General features: G+C 38.9%; 1 long non-coding RNA gene across 1 annotated transcript; it reads left to right on the top strand.

Annotated features, from left to right (window-relative positions):
* Positions 1–14,966: 14,966 nt before the first annotated feature.
* LOC308595267 lies at positions 14,967–16,244 on the top strand. Its single transcript, XR_014011968.1, has 2 exons — positions 14,967–15,053; positions 15,994–16,244. It is a non-coding gene; the product is annotated as an uncharacterized lncRNA (long non-coding RNA).
* Positions 16,245–17,981: the final 1,737 nt, after the last annotated feature.

The raw sequence follows: 17,981 nt of genomic DNA, 5'->3' as shown, positions 1-17,981 counted from the left end.
CTCTTAAGGCAGTGATTACAGGCTTGAAATGTTACTAAGGCAGCATAGGAGCGCAGGGTGCAACCTTATGCTAGCTCAGGTCATTTGTCCACCTGGACAATATTGCCTACTTCTGGGGTTCTTACACTTTCTACTCTGGTAACACACTGGTTGAAAACTACATAGGCCTGCCAGTCACAAAATGGTGGTGCAGCCTGCTTCCCCTGAAAAAACCCAGACACTTCATGTCATCTTTCTTTCCAGCTCCTTATACATTCACCTCTTCCTCTTATAACAGCTTTCCTCTCTTATCCCCTTCCTTTGTATTCCCAGTTTATTGATTGATAATAATCTGGGCTTTTTTCAGCCAGAACTCACCAGAACTCAGTTCTGGCACCTCCCAGGTGTGCACCACTGCCATTATAAGAGAACAAGAGAGATGTTCATGGTGAGTTCCAACACCTCTTTTCTAGAAAAATAGTAATGATGATGATGATACATATAAAATATTTGCCTTTTTATTTTATTTTAAATATCCTCCAATAGTTCCCCTGGCCCCTTTCCCTTCTTCTTCGCCACTCCTCCAAAATAAAACTTCTCTGCCTCCTGTCCTCCTTAACTCAGCATGCAAGGCATTTATGGCCCTGATGTTGTTGTTTTCAAAAGGCCCACTGAAGAACCACTGGTCTACTGTCACTGGTGGTGTCAAGATAAGCTAAGGGCTTATACTCTCCAAATGAAGAAATTTTTATCACTTAGTTTGTGCAAACCCAGAAATTGGATCTTTGACCAGGATGCCAATCCAGACAGAGCATCCATTAACAATGTTTGTTATTCTATTTGGTACCCCCCAATTCAAGATCAACTATTCAAGGCCCCTTGAGACATTCACTGGCAGTGGCAGTTCAGGGTCTTAAGCAAATGTCATCCCCATCACCAGATATGTGACCCTTTCTACAAAGTAGAAGGCAGCTTCCTATATTCCTCTATGTAAAAAGAGCCCCAGGGGTTCTGGCAGGCAGCAATTAATTGTCATTAAATGTTATTTCTATGTAAGTGGTTCCCTGTTTCTAGTCCCACTGAAACTCCATCAGATTTCCTGCTGGAAAACAACCTGCACATTGTGGGTTCTGGTCAGCTGTGTGAGTCCTCAGGTTGCATAGCCTTGGCCTATGTATTATATACCATGAGCAATGCCCCTCAGCTACTAGTACCTTTTACAGGCATCACAGCTCTTCTTCAGCCCTTCTCCATTATAATCATGCTGCCTGCATTCATTTAGAGCCAGATTTAAAAATTCACTTCAACTTTAATACATCTTGAGCTATTTTGTCCTGTCTTGTCTAATGTAATCAACAGGCGTTGGTCTTTTATCATTGTCACTTCATCTCCAATGCACAGGGAACGCTCAGTAAACAGGATTCTGGAAACGGGTTTATTGCATGTCACCTCTGACTCTGACTTCATATAAGGCAAAGAAACAATAAAACATCTGGGGTTGTTTTATTACTTACTCAAAAATGTGTCAAAATAACAATTTTCTTCATATTTTCCCCTTGATTTACAGACTGATCTCAGTTCATATAAGCACTCTTTAGAGCCACAACTCCTTACGTTATAAGAAAGCAGTATTCATGTTTGGTGATTACACTCCACCTACATCAATCACATATGGCAAGATATGTTCCATCTTGAGTGCTGAAGTCTACTGTTACTTCAACAGGAAATGGAAGCATATTCTCTACTTTTTGAAGTTTAGGCAAACTTATATGCAAGGGTTGCTGCTATTTTTGGGGTCGGTGTTGTTGGAGTACGCACTCATTGGCCTTTGGCATATTTGCTGTACCTGCCTCAATGTGAACCCTTGATGTTAGACTTGACCAACATAAATTAGTGTGGAACTGTATTATGGTTGGAATATCAAGAAGTAATTTGCTACTGTTTATCCTGGGATGCTTAAGACACACAGAACTTGCTAATAATAATCCTTTAATGTGCAGGGGCACCAACATTATGCCTCCTAACATTTCATTCATGCTACCCCAGTTCTCTGACACAAGATGTAGCCAATCCGAATTATTTATGCCTTTTCAGCATATTGGAATAAGGGGAATACTTTATTGTTATTCAGATTACTGAAATGGCCTCAATATAAGGTAACAGAGATTTTTATATATTTCTGTGCAGTGCTATTTTTCTAGAAAAAGAGGTGCCACAACTCACCATGAATGCCTCCCTTGTTCTCTTATAATGGCAGTGGCACCCACCTGAGAGGTGCCGGAACTGAGTTCTGGCGAGTTCCAGCTGGAAAAAAGTTCTACTTGTGCAAACTGACATTTCAGGTAGGTGATTGAATCCCTCTGACAAAATTGTAACAGTCTGGAGGTGACCTGAGCCTGGTTTTTTGGGTGTGTGTGACAAGGGAACAAATGGGCTTAGGATCATGATCTCCTCAACTCATGCCTGACACACATACCCAAATTCCACATTTCTGGCCCATCACTGACAGAGAGGCAAGTACCAGCATCCTGTTCCCCTAGGCTGCCCTTCCAGTGGATATTGGATTTTTCCCTAAGCTTGTTAAAACGCTGGAGTAGACATATTTGCCAAGAACAGGAGGCCAACAATATTTCTAAAGCAAATGAAGGGAAATTGAGAAACGAATGACATTATTGGAGCTGGCTGAACTACCAAAATAATCATCATTATTGCTACACTTCCTCTCTAATATAGTTGTGGAAAGCTAATGATGTGCACTCAAGTTTATGAAAGTACCTTCAAGTGGCTCTTATAACTTCCCTTTATCGAAGACGCTGGTCAATACTTTAGAGTTCCTCTGAGCTTATGCATTCTGATCAAACTACAGAGCAAAAAAGATAAAATTCTTTGGCTAATTACATGCCTGAAGGCGCATTAACAATGCAAGTGTCAGTGCTGTGCTAGAAACTCATTTTACATTTCTAGCCCAGCACCGGTTGCAAAGCTTTGAATGTGACAAAGTGGGAAAGAGTAATATTTGTTTCAGTAGCTTTTCTGCAGAGATAGTGGAGAAAGCCAGGCACTTAACAAAGCATTATTTCACATGGTAAGAAGGAAGCCACAAAAAAAGAAGAAAAAAGAAGTGTTAATCTGGTCATCATGGCTGGATAAAAGGAGAACAAAACATAATCTTAAATAGGTGGTAGAAAATAAATAAATGAATAACCAAAGGGAGGGGGAAATCTGAGCTAGTTGGCAGGATTAAATGTTGATACCTTTTATGATTTCAGTATTTCAATTAATTTGTAAATATTTTTATCCCTTTCATAAATCCACATTCCTAAAGCATATTTGCCCCCCCCCCCCAAAAAAAAGAAAAACCTTTTGGGAAATGTCTGCCTTCTTTCTTTGATTTTCATCTTGGATTTCAAGGGGGATGCTTCAGGAATTCACCAGGACCACATTCCAAAGTGGAATGTGTGTACTAGAGGTCATTCATCTTCACACCCTGCACTGCAGTGAAGGTTGCAAGGTGGCCCAAGGCCTACATTTTAAAAATGAAACAAATGATGCATTGAACGTGGGGTTGCAAATGACTAGAGGAGTGATAACGGGGCATGATGACCTGCTGTCCTCCTCCAGGGACATTGTATATAATAAAATAGCTGTCCCATGTGTCTGTGAAAGATCCTTTTATTCCATGATCACATATAAGGAAAGGACTAGCAATAATATTTATTTATTTATTTATTTATTTATTTATTTATTTATTTCCATTTATCAATCTCTTGCTATAAAATACTAGCTTGATTTAATTTTTGATGACCTCATGAAACATTTTATTTCATTCTAATGTCTTCCACTGTAATTATACTAATTTGATTGGCCCATGCTAAAAATTTCAAGGAAACCTTGGTATTTCTGAGGCTTCATGCTGTTCTCTGTGCTCACTCATACTTCAAATATAATGGCAACCACTACCCACTAATCTAGGGAATTCATTTCAGACTCATTCAAGGTATCACAAAGTCCAGCATCTCTAAATAGTTTCCAAAGTCATCCAGGTGTCCAATTCAGCATGATATTCTACCAATCATCTTATGTGCTGACCGTCTTTTGAATACAGTATATATATATATATATATATATATATATATATATATATATATGAACATAATTTGAATAGAACTGAACAAGGCATTCAAATGGATGAAGATACATACTAATGGATTGTATTAAAGGACTCCCAACTCCCATCAGCTCCAACCATCATGGTCAATAGTTGGGGATGATGGATCCTGCAGTCCAACAGTGTCTGGAGGGCCAGGGTGGATAAAGTGAGGATAAAGTAAGGCTGAGGGAGTACAGCCTCAAGATAGGTCCATAGCTAATCTGCAGGAAGTTCCAGGTTCAATCTATGGCATATCCAAGTAGGGTTGGGACAGACCCCTGCCCAAAATCTTGAAAAGACACTGAATATCTGTGTAGACAATACTGAGCTAGATGGACCAAGAAATCATCTTTCTATGTGCTGTACAATTCTAAGCAGGCTCTCTAGGCAGGTTATATAAAATATGTTTATTTTTCTATATATTATCCACTGATTTTTAATAACAACTACCAAAATAAAAATGCTTTAAAAATCTGTAACATTTAGATATTAAAGATAAATATCCAAACCATGCAGAATTCCTGAACATTCCAGAATGTTTTTTTCTGCGCAAAGGATTATGAAGTTAACTTGGAGATATATTATACACCTGTGTGAACTGCTGTGTTGATACATTTTTGCCAATTTGCATACTGTTAATGTTTTCAGCTTCAGAACACAAAGTCTTCTTTATTATAAATGATGGCAATATTCTGCTGACTACAAAACTAAAGGAGACTATGATTGAACACTGCAATTGGCACTTCTTGCTTCTTCTTTATTTTAAACTTGCTTATATACATATATCTGAGTGTTTTTGCAATTAGCAGGGAAAGAATGGTAATATGAGATATTAACATTCCTGAACCTTGCTAAGACCTTGTCTGCAACAAAATATTTTTCTCTTTCTTCATTTTTTTCCCCTAAAGAAGATAAATAAATAAATAAGGAGTTTCAATAACACAATCATGGAGTAAAAAGCCCAACTGAATCATCTTTGCCATCCAGTACACTGCATAATGTTCCACTTCAAACATAAAGATATTTTCAAATTCATTATTTCAATATCTTTCTCCATGTTAATATCAGTGTCCCGCCCTTTTGTAAGTCAATAGCAAGGTCAGCCTAAGAACAAAAGAATAGCATTGCTAGATCTTACTAAAATTCTGTCTAGTCCATCATTTTATTTCCAAACTATCTGTGTCTCTCCTGATGTTTTCCCCTTCCATGTGGTGGTCAGAGGCTTGCTCTGAATAGTATGTGGAGCTACAACCCTTGATCCACCTAACTTAATACGTCAGCCTCCTGCAATGTGGTACTTTCCAGATTTTTTGGAATACAACTCCTATTTCCCCCTGACCACTGGTCATGCTGATTGGGGATGATGGGGGAGTGGGATCCAACAACATCTGGAGGGCACCAAGTTGGGGAAAGCTGATCTACAGTGACCAACAGCAGTCCTTCAGGGTTTCAAGAGAGACTTTCCCAGCCTTAGCTAGAGATGCCAGAATCTGTAGGGACTAAGTTATGGTCCTTTCATGCAATGGAAACTAAGATGAGTTGCTGAATTATTATTTTTAAAATAAAAAACAGAAGGAGCATATACTGGCCTAGTTCTCACCTCAACCTGTGTTTGGGATGTACCAGTTTAGACAGCCACAAGGATCTCACTTGATTAAATGCTAATCCACAGCCCTCGTACCTGAAAAATATCTTTCAAATACAGCTGCCAGGAAAAAGAATATTAAATTAGGCATATTAGTTTTATATATTGTAGGAACAGTGTGGGTTTTGGGAACAGGAGTGCCAACTTAGCCCCGTGACCGTGGGTGCCCAGTGCCCTGGGTGCCATGCACCGTGCATGGCCCTGGCACTGAAATTTGTAGGCAACAATGGCACTGCCAAAATGTGTCTGGATCTTCCCAGACATTTTCGCTAATTTCCGCATAGACACTGCTGCCAACTACAGTATCCTGTCTGGGAAATTCCAGATGTATGGCAACCCTATGCCCAGCACCTTCATGGGGAATTTTGTGGGTGCTTGGGCACCCAGGGCCCCAGGGAGTTGGCACCTATGTTTGGAAGGAAGGGGAATAACATTAAATCATGTGTGACTCCCACTTGCAGCTTTCCCCATCCTGCAGCCCTTGATAAACTTTGAACTACAATTGTAATCATGCCCAGCCAGCATGGCCACATGGTCAGGGATGATGCCAGTAAAATAAAACATTTTAAGGATACCAAGTGGGGAAGGCTCTTTAATCCAAAGATGCCATGAAGGCAGGAAAGGTTATGAAATTTCTTTACAAACTCAGCCATTGGAGGGAAGAGTAAACACCTAATATTTGTTGTGTAATTAAAATTTCAATGTGAAATGTATAGCTTATTATAGGGGATATTGTGTGTCTGGATTATTGTGGAATATTATAAAATTTCACAATAATTAAACTCCCCCCCAAAGGATAGAATAGTTATTTTCTTCATCACATTTTTTACTTATATTTCCTCCAATAAGTCCATTTGTGAAACTTATAGTGTTTTTCTCTTCTCTTCAGACAAAGGATTGTCTGATCTGATTATTTTCCCCCTTTTGCTATAGAACCATCATCTGCTTGCATTTACAGTGTGCATAAAATGAATTGGATGTCCTAGAAAGAAAATAAATTTACAAGGTGCTATAAAAACTCACCACTCTTCATGACAGGATTATATTGCACCTCTCTCAGCTTTTAACTGCATGAGAGCTTTTCATATGGATTGCAGATCAAATAATCAGATTTATACCCGCAAAGAGTTAAATTGTCAACTATCTCTCTAAAGACTGCTTCCCATACCGGTTATTCTGACAGTGATAGAATAGTAATCTGCGAAAGGCTACTGCAATGGTTGGATGGTGACTGGGGAGACTTGGGTTTACTTCAGTCATGAAATCAACTGGGTAACCTTTGGGCTAGTCGGTGTCTAAGTTTAGCCAATTTAACAAAGGGATTGTGAGCTATGGCACATCTGTCCTCTAACCCACCTGCAACCAGCTTGGACCACGGGCAGATACTATGCCAGCAGATGATGCCATCACTCCTGCTGTAAATAAAACACCAAAACTGGACTGTCCCCATGTTCCTGCTCAGGGAGGCAACCACTGGGTTCTAGGCATGGCTGCAAGGAGACATGTACCCCATGCACCCTACAACTTCAAAATTGTGTGCATGAACTCTTTCTCTTTCTCCCTCTCTTGCATTTGTTTTGGATACAGGAGATCCAATGTGCTGAATAGTTGCCCCTTTCATTCTGATAGGGGAAACGTATCAGCATTAATTAATTTTGTGAAAATCTGTGGAAAGATCTCCAAAATTTGACATTTCTGTACTCCAGATAACAAAAGAGTGTCAGAGAATGGTCATCAAGTTGCAACATGCACCGTAATGCTCAAGTGCTCGTAAGTGGCAAGAAGTGGCAAGTGGGTGAAACACCTTCGAATTTTACCAACCTCTGCCTTACTCACAATAGCCAATTAGTCATCAGTTATCTGATGGGCATTCGTGACGTTTGAACATCTTACATGTAGGTTTTAGATGTTGGCAGCAACTGTTTGTGCTCCAGCTTTAGTCATCTGAAACTCATGCCAGATGGCAATTCAGCCACTGAACACTGAAAGAGGTAGAGAAATATATTTATCTGATGCAAATGTTTGCTCATTATGTATTTATGGTCTGTGTTTGAACTGCTTCTAGTTTCTGCCACACAAGAATGATCAAGGTCCAAAACTCCATTTCTGAGTGCCATCAGTATTCTTATTCTATGAACTGTTTCTTCTGCTTTAGAAAATACTTAGAAAATATAATGTCATTAGGAAAGGTTGCTAGGTTTATTAACGCTGTTAAGACTAACATTAGTGCTAGATTATTTCTGTAATGTACACTTGGAGTTTTCTTCTTTCCTCCTCATTCCCAAGCCGTTTCCTTTTGTGTGATGTCTTTAGACTGCAAGCCTGATGGTTTTAAACACAAGTCATGAATTCCTTTGTAATTCTGAAAATCTGACTGCCAAGGCCAAGAGTCTTTTTATAGTAATGATGTACTGCAAAACAGGTAATTTCTATATACTGTATATTTCATGCCTCTCTATTCAGGGCCAGATTAACAAGAATTAAATTAAAAACTAATCCAATGGAGGTTTGACGTCTTCCACTAAACTTTACTGGATCCTAATTTGCAAAAGTGGTTAAAATATTTTGATATGTGTTATGATAGATTTAACAGTGTAGAATGTCCAAACCAACAAGTAGCCTGGGGAAAAAATATATAGCATATTTTAATATTAAATGTAGGGAAGAAACTTAAATTATTCACACAAAATTCAAGGCATTTAACAGTTGTCAAACAAGTGAGTGTGAAGACTTTGGTAATACCTTTCAATATGTGTACAAATGTGGATCTAAAAGGTCCCCAACCTATTTGATCCTGTGGGCATATCTGCAAAATGGATAAACTATATTGAGCACACAAACACCACAACCAAGCACACACCACAACCTATGTTTTTGGCTACAACATCACCCTGCTTTCACGCCTAATTTCAGCATGAAGGGAGGGAAATTGTGGGTACCAATGTAGGTCCTTGCTAAGCATGGGCATGCTCACAGGCACCAGTAAGTAACTGTAGTAATGGTGGCCTAATACTGTAATGCTCATCTAACTAGAACTTGGAAAATGGGAAGTTATTGCAGTACTAGCTGTCAAGCAAAGACTGCCACTAGCAGTCCTGGTATACAATCTGAGTATGGGAGAGCTTACGGAGATCAGTTCCAAAAGCAGTTCAGAGAAATGATATGGTTTTGATCAGGTATTGTTTCTTCAGAAGGCCTTAGTGCTGATTTTTAAAACATTCTAAAAGTTATTCTGACCCTGCAACTAATAAGATACACCTGTATATGATTAAAGGGCAGAGGAAGGGGATAATATGGAGATGATATTTACATCAACTTTAAAGAATCCAGGGCTCTCAGATAACAGGCCATTATATTTAAAATAATTTGTATTTGCCCAAGTGAATTCTGTGCAGTTTTATTTTTTATTAATAGTATGGAATCTTTGACTAGAGGTAGAATTGTAGAGTTAGAAGGGGCCCCAAGGGCAATCTAGTCCAATGCAGGAAGTAAAACATCTCACCAAAGTTTATTAACCCCAGGGCCAGAAAAAGACATTGTGCCACCTGATGTAGATGCCACCACCCCTCTGTCCAGTTTACTCCTCTCACCAGCCCACAGCTTTCTAGGCCCCACTGCTTTGCTGCTGCAAATGCTGGCCATGCATTGGACTGTGGCTGATCCTGTCATCTTTCTCACTCCGAGGAAGGGTGGGCAACATGGCCCAAGCAATTTCCTGTGCTGTCAAAAAATTGCTACCATAGCTAGAAAGTACAGAGGAATGAAAAGCAATTGGGGCAGGAAGATGAGCAAATAGGCCATGGCAACAGCACAGAAGAAGGATTGTTCCCGGAAACCATATACAAACTTGGTGGCTTGGTGGGTAGGAATGGCTGGATAGTCTATCAGAACAAGCAAGAAGCAGGCACAGGGAGCACAAATTTGCCTGCTGTCTGAGCCAGTGACTTCATTTTGCCAGATGATAGAGCTGGCCCATTAAAGGATGTACGAAAAGTAATTTTTAAGGAAATACTTGGAAAAAAATAGCATTTTAATCTAAGAAAAGGAGCATAAGAGTTACTTTTAACTTTGTCCATGTGGTGAAATTTCATCAGATGAACACTGCAGCCATCTGATAATCCATAGAGGCTCAGACACCACCGACAGAAGTTGGCACATTTTTATTGGAGAACACTTCAACGTAATCCCAGTCATCACATTTCTTTTCTAGACACATCTCATTTGTTCACCACCTAGTAAATGTTTAGATTCTCAAACCAAAGAGAACAACCACAACGCTGTAAAAACTGCAACCTGTTTTTGTGCACTTGAAAAATAACTTTTCGACATTTTGTTACATTTCCAGATTGCTGGAGCTTACATTATGTTATATTGCAGCATGTGGCACACCAAAGTCTCATGGCATAGCTAAACAAGATGTTAGAGAATGTGGTGCAAAATGCTTTCAGTTTTAGGGAAGGGAGCATATGTTCAAATGGCTGTGCAATTTGTATCCATTGACTGTGTAGTAAAACAATTTAGACTGGAGGAAATACTTGGATTAACCTGCAAGATAGTGTGTGGAATTGGCCATATCCCTAGGATTTCAAAGGTCCCAAAGGGTTTCATGAATTTTGGAAGGACAGCACAGTAGCCATTTAAAGAAGTTATTAACTTAATGACTTAAACCTGCAAAATATGAGAAATGCTAGGATTGTGCTGAATGCCCATGGCTTTTTGGTACAAATTGTTGGGCTGGTTCAGAAGACCTGAGTGTTCCATGAACCCTTTGCTCATCTTGTTTTTTTACCTGCTCAGTGGGCCTTGTGCCTGAAGCAAGCTCCCCATAGAGCAAGTCCTTGGGGATCCTACCATTTTCCATTCTGTGGACATGACCAAGTCAGCGTAGATGTCATTGAGACAGGAGTGCAAACATGCTGGGAACATGGGCTTGGAAGAGCACACCTTTGTTTCAGAGTGCAGAGCATACCGGATGAGAAACAGACCTTTCATTTACATCTCTAAATAAAGTAGCATCCACACAATGCACGTCCTGTGTGTATGGAAATGTGCTGATCTGCTAAGAGGGAGCCAACCCAAAATGGGCAGGGTTGCACCATCCTGAAGGAATCAAGTTCATAGCTTGAGTATCTTCCTAGACTTGTTGCTGTCTGTGAAAGCATAGGTGGCAACTTCAGTTTATATGACAGCTTCTATCTGGCTGTTTGGATATCTGAATCTTTGTTGTGTATAGCTAGATTTGTGTACTAATTCATCATGTTTGGATAAGTGAGCTTTTGTATAACAAGCATTTGGATAGTGGGACCTCTGTGTATAGTAATCCTATCTAATATAGCTGAACTGTTTGAACTGTGTGTCTGGGCCCAACACAAATGCTAGTTTTGACCTGATAGAGATGTGGTTGATTCTTTCAATTTAGATCTTTATTTTTAAACAACAACAAAACAACAACAACAACTTAACTGTTTTCCTTAGATTTTAATGGAAAGGTTTTATTGTATCAAATGTTCCTGCGCTGTATGTTGATGTGTTATTGAACTTTATTACTTGGTTGTTTTATTGTGAGTTTTAATGAATTGCTGTAGTTTCAGAAAAAAAGAATTGCATATTGTGGTTATTGTCGTAAGACTCTATGTGGAGCCCAGAGTCAGGAAAGGTAGCTTAGAAACACCAAAAATAAAGAAATAAATTCAACAAATACTTTATTACAAGACAAAAATCCAAAGCCTAGATGTATCCATGGGGAAGCATTCCAACTGATTACTAAGATGTGAGTCAGTTTCAGAACAAATCCAGCTGCAAATTTACTTTATTCTTAGAAAATATATATTTAACTGAATTACCTTCCATTCCTAGCTATACACCATGAGCTCAGTTTGTTAATGTTTATCATCCCTAAAGCCCTCCCTCCAAAAAAAAATTGAAAGTTTTTTATAGCTGCATGATGCCCCCCAAATACTCATCTGCTGCTGTGCATAGTCCCTCTAGCCACTGAAATGCCCCAAATCAATGTGCTTAATTCTATTTATTTCTTCACTGGGGAAACAGTTTCTACGGTTGGACATTACTGGAAAGTGTATTACACAAATGTATGTCTCTCCTCAATTTCATCCTATTAGCTTCCATCTATTCTCTGATTTATGGCTACTTCGGTATATAAATGAAATTGTTGTGAAAATACTTGTACATGTTAAACTGTGTCCTGTCATCCATCACTGCTGCAAGAGAAGAGCTATAAATACCTCTTTTGTTAGATGCCACCCAGAAATGCTGCTTATCTGTGTAAAAATAAACTCAGCAAGCAGCTGTAATTTCTTTCACTGCACTGCATCAAACACAAATGCTCACTTGACCCTTCACAACAGGTAACTTTAAAATGGCATAAAATTCAATGTAGCGAGAAGCCAAACAAGTACAATGGTGAAAGCAAATGACCTGCTAAACATAGAGGCATCCAATGCTTTGGGGCAGACGGGAGATCATTGGCCAGATATGTGCAGAGATGCTCACTTCTTGTTGCTTGCTATACCTGAGTTGTTGTCAAAGAAATTTCCAGCATTGTCAGTTTTCATCCAGTAGTGAGAGGGCATGTGTTGTCCTCAGGTGTATCTGTCCACTGATGTGCTAGAGGACTAAATATTTTATGATACCGTATAGACAGGATTATACTTCATGTACTAGGACTATGAAGCTTGTTATTTTCCTAAAGTTACTCAACTTACCATTTGCCCTTCCACCAATTCCCACTTCAAGTAAACACCTGAAGGCCTATGTAAGTGCACTGGTTTGTAACACAAGAAAAGCTTATAATCACGCATTTACAAATAAATTCGTTGCAGGGAGGGGAGACTTCAACAAATTCTCCTAGCTTCAAGCACATGTTGAGTATGTGATCCTATGACACGTCAAAGATATTCAATATCTAAGCAATGTCTTTCTTTGCTGTCTTGGTATGTCTAATACAGGGCAGATCAGAAGTTCTGTGATGTTCATCTTGTAGCTCAGTTGGCAGAGAATGAGACTCTTAATCTTATGGTTGTGGGTTCAAGCCCCATGTTGGGCAAAATATTCCTGCGTTGCAGGAAGTAGATGACTCTCGTGGTCCCTTCCAACTCTACAGTTCCGTGATTCACTGGTTATTTTTAAAGCTTGAATAATCCAGGGTGAAATGTAACAAAATTTTATATGTATGGAGTCCACTCTAGAAGCTTTGCCCTATGAACAACTTTTATTCTTCAATTCATTATTTACAACGGAGAACAACATTTACCATGGCAAATCTGCAAGTCTCCAAAAATAATAAAAATCATCTCATGGCACAGGCATTTCTGACACTTACTTCTAGACAGGCTGCAATATTCAGAGTTCTTGTTCTGTGCATTGTTTATTTTTTAGCCACTTGATAAGACAGAAGAGGCAGACAGGCTCTTTGATCACTGCAGCCTTCCAGCTGGGCAGGAAACATTTAATCAGCTCCTTCTACCGTAGCAGCATGTAACCAGTTGGGGAGTGGCAAGCCGGGTTTTCCTCCATACAGCCCTAGTTTAAAGTATCAGAGTAGTCTTTCAAGCACTTTCAATCCCTACAGAATATACCAACACTTCACTTGACTTTTAACTGAGCTTCTGGAAAAGATCCCCAAAGTCCTGGTTATGCCTAAGTGGAAATATGCACTGCTTTAACCTGGCTATCCCCTAAATCCAGAGTCCTGTGCTAACCTGTGATCTTCCAAATGCTGTTGTACTAAATCTTCCATCATCCCCTACCATTGGCCATGCTGCTTGCAGTTGATGGCATTCAGAACCCAAAACACCTGGAGGACAAATGGCTAGCTATCTCTGCTAAGTAAATACTCCAGAATAAAAAAATTCCTTCCAGTAGCACCTTAAAGACCAACTAAGTTAGTTCTTGGTATGAGCTTTCGTGTGCATGCACACTTCTTCAGATACACATATCTGAAGAAGTGTGCATGCACACGAAAGCTCATACCAAGAACTAACTTAGTTGGTCTTTAAGGTGCTACTGGAAGGATTTTTTTTATTTTGACTATGGCAGACCAACACGGCTACCTATCTGTAACTAAATACTCCAGGTTAGAACAAGTACGAAGCACTTTGCACTTATTATGTTTATTTTTTTGTTTACTACCAGCTGTGCACCAGCTGGAATCAGGATGGGTTACAAAACTAAAAAGGGTAAAACAGATTACAAATATAGGTTGGGCCCTGAAAACACACATCTCAGGTGTCAAAAACACCTTAGACTTTGCACAGTAAATTTGTAAAACTACTCATTTGTCTTCCAAAAGATCTTCACAACAATGACTAATGAAATAGCCTGTGACTCAAAATAAGCAGCAGAAGTTATATTTGAGATTCCATTCCCCTATTTGCCTTCGTATGTATACTGCCTCTCAATCACTCTCATTCCAAGGTACATTTAAGTCAGTTTTTGCACTTTGCATTTTATGGGAATACTTAACACTGGCAGGATATCCTAGAACTGCTAACTTGAAAGAGTTAGCACGTTCAGGCATAGATCAGAAGAGCTTCAGTTCAGTAGTATTAAGGGGCACCCGTCAACCACCCCAAAATCCAAAATTCTATTGCTCAAAATAAATTTTATGAGGAGGTAACGAAAGGGTGGATGGCATTATTGCAACTATGGCCTGAAAGCTACATTCCCTTTTAGACAACCTTACAGAGGCCACATGCCAGTGGCGGACAGGGCCACAAGCACAGGTGAGCAGAGCAATAAATGTGAACGTTAACTTTTGTACAGTAGGTTAACTTCTATATATGGCCCACATTCTTTCATTTTCCTCTCTGTCCTCCATGTAGGCAAGTAAGAAGCAGTTTCAGAGTTCAAGGACACATTCCAGCCAGGCAAAATGAGGGTGCAAAATAGGGCTGGTGAGAGATGTGATTCAGGAGGGTGCATGGTTTGGGTAAAGCCCAGAGGGTCAGGTGGAGAAGTTCTGTTCTACTGTTTGAAGCAAAGGAGACTGTGTATCTCTAGGTACCATAAAGAACACTAGAAAACTAATACCGTAATCCCTTGATTCAGATACTTCACTGTAACCATACAAGGATGTGAAGCCCTAATTAGGGGCAATACCTGAGAGCAAGTGCAGAAGATGAATAGAATAGAATAGAATAGAATAGAATAGAATAGAATAGAATAGAATAGAACAGAACAAACACTCTAGTTTATTTTATCCTGGGACAAATGAAAGGTACCTGGCCATTCAACTTTTTTCCCCAGTGGAAAAATACAAAGGTAAGAAAATAGCAAACCACATATTTCAGAATCTAATATTTTAGATTCTATCTACTTCACAAAAAAATGAAATTTTCCTGAGTCTGTATAGTGATTCTCTAAGCAAAAATCTCAAAGAATGAGAAAGTAAAGTTTAAAGTGTAGTTTAAAGAAATTATCACATATAATTGGTGGTTCAATGCTACATATGAGTTACACTTTGTAATACTTCCTTTGTCTTGGATTTCTGTTATCCTTACATCTCTAAATTTCACATAAAGAGCAATGTGAAAATGTCACTTACTTAAAAGCATCGTTTTATTATAAGTGCATCTTCTATTGTGAACCATACTTTTATTCCAACACTTTTCTTCCTTAATTTGTATAGAAAACTACCATTGTGAGAAATGTTGTCCTGTTTTAGCTCACCCATCCCACACATTCTTGGTTTTGAAGGTTCACTTAAGATGTTCTACAACACAGTCACTAGATGGGGTAGCAAGAGAAAATGTGAGGCTGAATCAGGCAGAAACTGCCTAGGGAGGATTGGCACTGCTGTGGAGGTTGCAAGCAGTTAATTTTTCGGTGTCAAGACACCAACCTAGGCTCTGACTAGGAAGGGCCATCAAATTAGCAATATTAGATGCAGAGGAGCTGGAAACTGTCACCAATAACTCAAAGAAGTCCTTTAGGTAGACTCTGTTGGAATGAAGTGGTTGTCCCTTGTCATCGCTGGGACATAGCTTTACAGGGATTTGAGATCTCATAGGACACAAGGCACCAATAACTGGAGAAAAACTCAAAACCACCTGGTTCCCTAGTGTGGTATTGTGTAGTGTTACAGAGTACAAAACACAATGCCTTTTTAAAAAATGTTTTTGAAGAGAAGTGCATTTCAAAATCTGATCAATATTTTTTGAGCTCCCTTGATGTTTCCCCCGCCCCTTTTCTCTCTCAGCAGGAATGTGGACATGGGTCAGGTTCAAAACCAACATTCTGGATATGACCTAAGTTCAAAGGCGATATTTTAACAGCAGAATTGCAATAGCTAACAGAGACACGTTCTCATATGATGATTCAAAGGTACAGAACTTGACCCTCAATTCATGCTCTACAAATCCTCCATGCCCAACTTTAATCAACAAGCCTTTCTCGGTTCTTTCTCAGTTGTGCATGCTGCTATTTTTATTTGAAAGAAACACATGCACATTTTACAGTTTCAGTCTCTCCATTATTTATCGTGTCTGTATTTATCTGCATGTTGTGTGCTATAGACTTCACCCCTAAATACATCATTTTAAAAGACAATTCTGTCATAATGACTATTTCATTATGTGTAATTCATCAATGTTTATAGTTATATTAAGCTATGAGAAAAGGTTTACTGGCTTTTTATCTTCATTATTGGCAGTAATAAGCTCTCACTTTACTGGAGAATGGAACAAAATATGGGATGAACAATGAGTGTATCTGCTAAAATATAATTCTTATTTGTTGTTTCTCTAATATTACTTTCCCAAACTACAAACAACATCAGTCACTGAAGATGAACTGCTGTGCAGTGATGGAAAATGTATGCTTGCCTTACAGTCATGTTTTTCTTCTCTTGCAAGATATCATTCATAATGGAAATTGTAAATCTTAACTACTGGTTTCAGAAAGTATGTCAAGAAACAAGTTCATGTTTTATGTCACGAGAAAAAGATTTGTGTAGTAAAAGAATTAAAGTAAGTGAAATATATATTATGCAGAGAACAAACGATATAGCAAAAGTAATGACCAGCTCACAGCTCAGGAACCATCGTGTGGCCCTTGAACTCTTCAAAATATGCTTCTTAAGCAATACAATGAAATGAATAGATGCAATATATCTTGTGGACATTGAGTTAGAGGCACAGCAGAATCATATTCCACTGATCTCCAGGGCATACATTATGAGAGAGGATCATTCATGTCATTCCCCCCCACCCTACATCAAGATAATTTCTGTGTAGGAAGAGCTGTGTGCAACATCATGTCTGTCATGCAGGGAACAAATTGTACCATTTGCAGAAAATAGATGGATTGGAAAGTTGGCTTCCACCATAATTATTGCATATACTCTCATAATTAAAGCAATGCAAAAAAAAATTGAAAAAATTATAATGATGATGATAATTTATCAACCATTCTTTGGGAAGGAGGGGACAAAATAAAATCTTCCAAAAATCATTTCTGGATGGGAAAAAGATATTTACTTCATTTGGGGTGGTTGAGAGTTCTCCCCCTTTCTTTCCTTGGCATTTGAACATTCAAATAACCTCCATGCTACTCAGTCAATGCAAGGCTCTCTGCACTTCTTGGAACGCCTTCTAGGGATGGTGAGAAATTCAGTTCATTTCACATTCAAAACCAAATGTATAAAATCCACACTTTCCAAAACAATACAAAAACTGAAACAGACATCCATGAACATTTGCACTAATCTGGCTTTGCAGTGTAGTTCTCCAATCAATGTTTCCCAAAATGCAGATATTAAGTAAAAATGTGTGTTAAAATGAATATATTAGTGGAGATAAAGATATAAAAATGCATTATATTAGGAGAAATTTATTGCAAGCATGCTGCTTCCCCTACCTTCCAAGGATAAAATCATGGCAAGGGGGAGATCAGCCTGTCATTGTCCATCAGTCAGAAAAGGAGTGGTTGCAGTGAGCCTTCTGCCCTGTCACAGGTAGATCACTTGGTTTAAACTGACAGTTGTCATGTGACTGTGGAGCTGAAGGACCAAACACTTTAGCCTCTGCCATTAGCCAGGGGACCAAGAGCTACAGGATGGTTGCTCCTAAGAAGAACATTGTGGCAAAGAAGAGACTAACCTGGCCCATCCACTGGCTAAATAAATTAGTAATTTATGTTTTGAGGGAAAATACCTTAAAATATATCTATTTAATATTATCTAAATGCAAT

The sequence above is a fragment of the Podarcis bocagei genome (assembly GCF_964188305.1).
Source record: "Podarcis bocagei genome assembly, chromosome: 9".
NCBI classification, from domain to species: domain Eukaryota; kingdom Metazoa; phylum Chordata; class Lepidosauria; order Squamata; family Lacertidae; genus Podarcis; species Podarcis bocagei.
The sequence above is the reverse complement of the archived record's forward strand: the minus strand, read 5'-3'. Positions and strand labels throughout refer to the sequence as shown.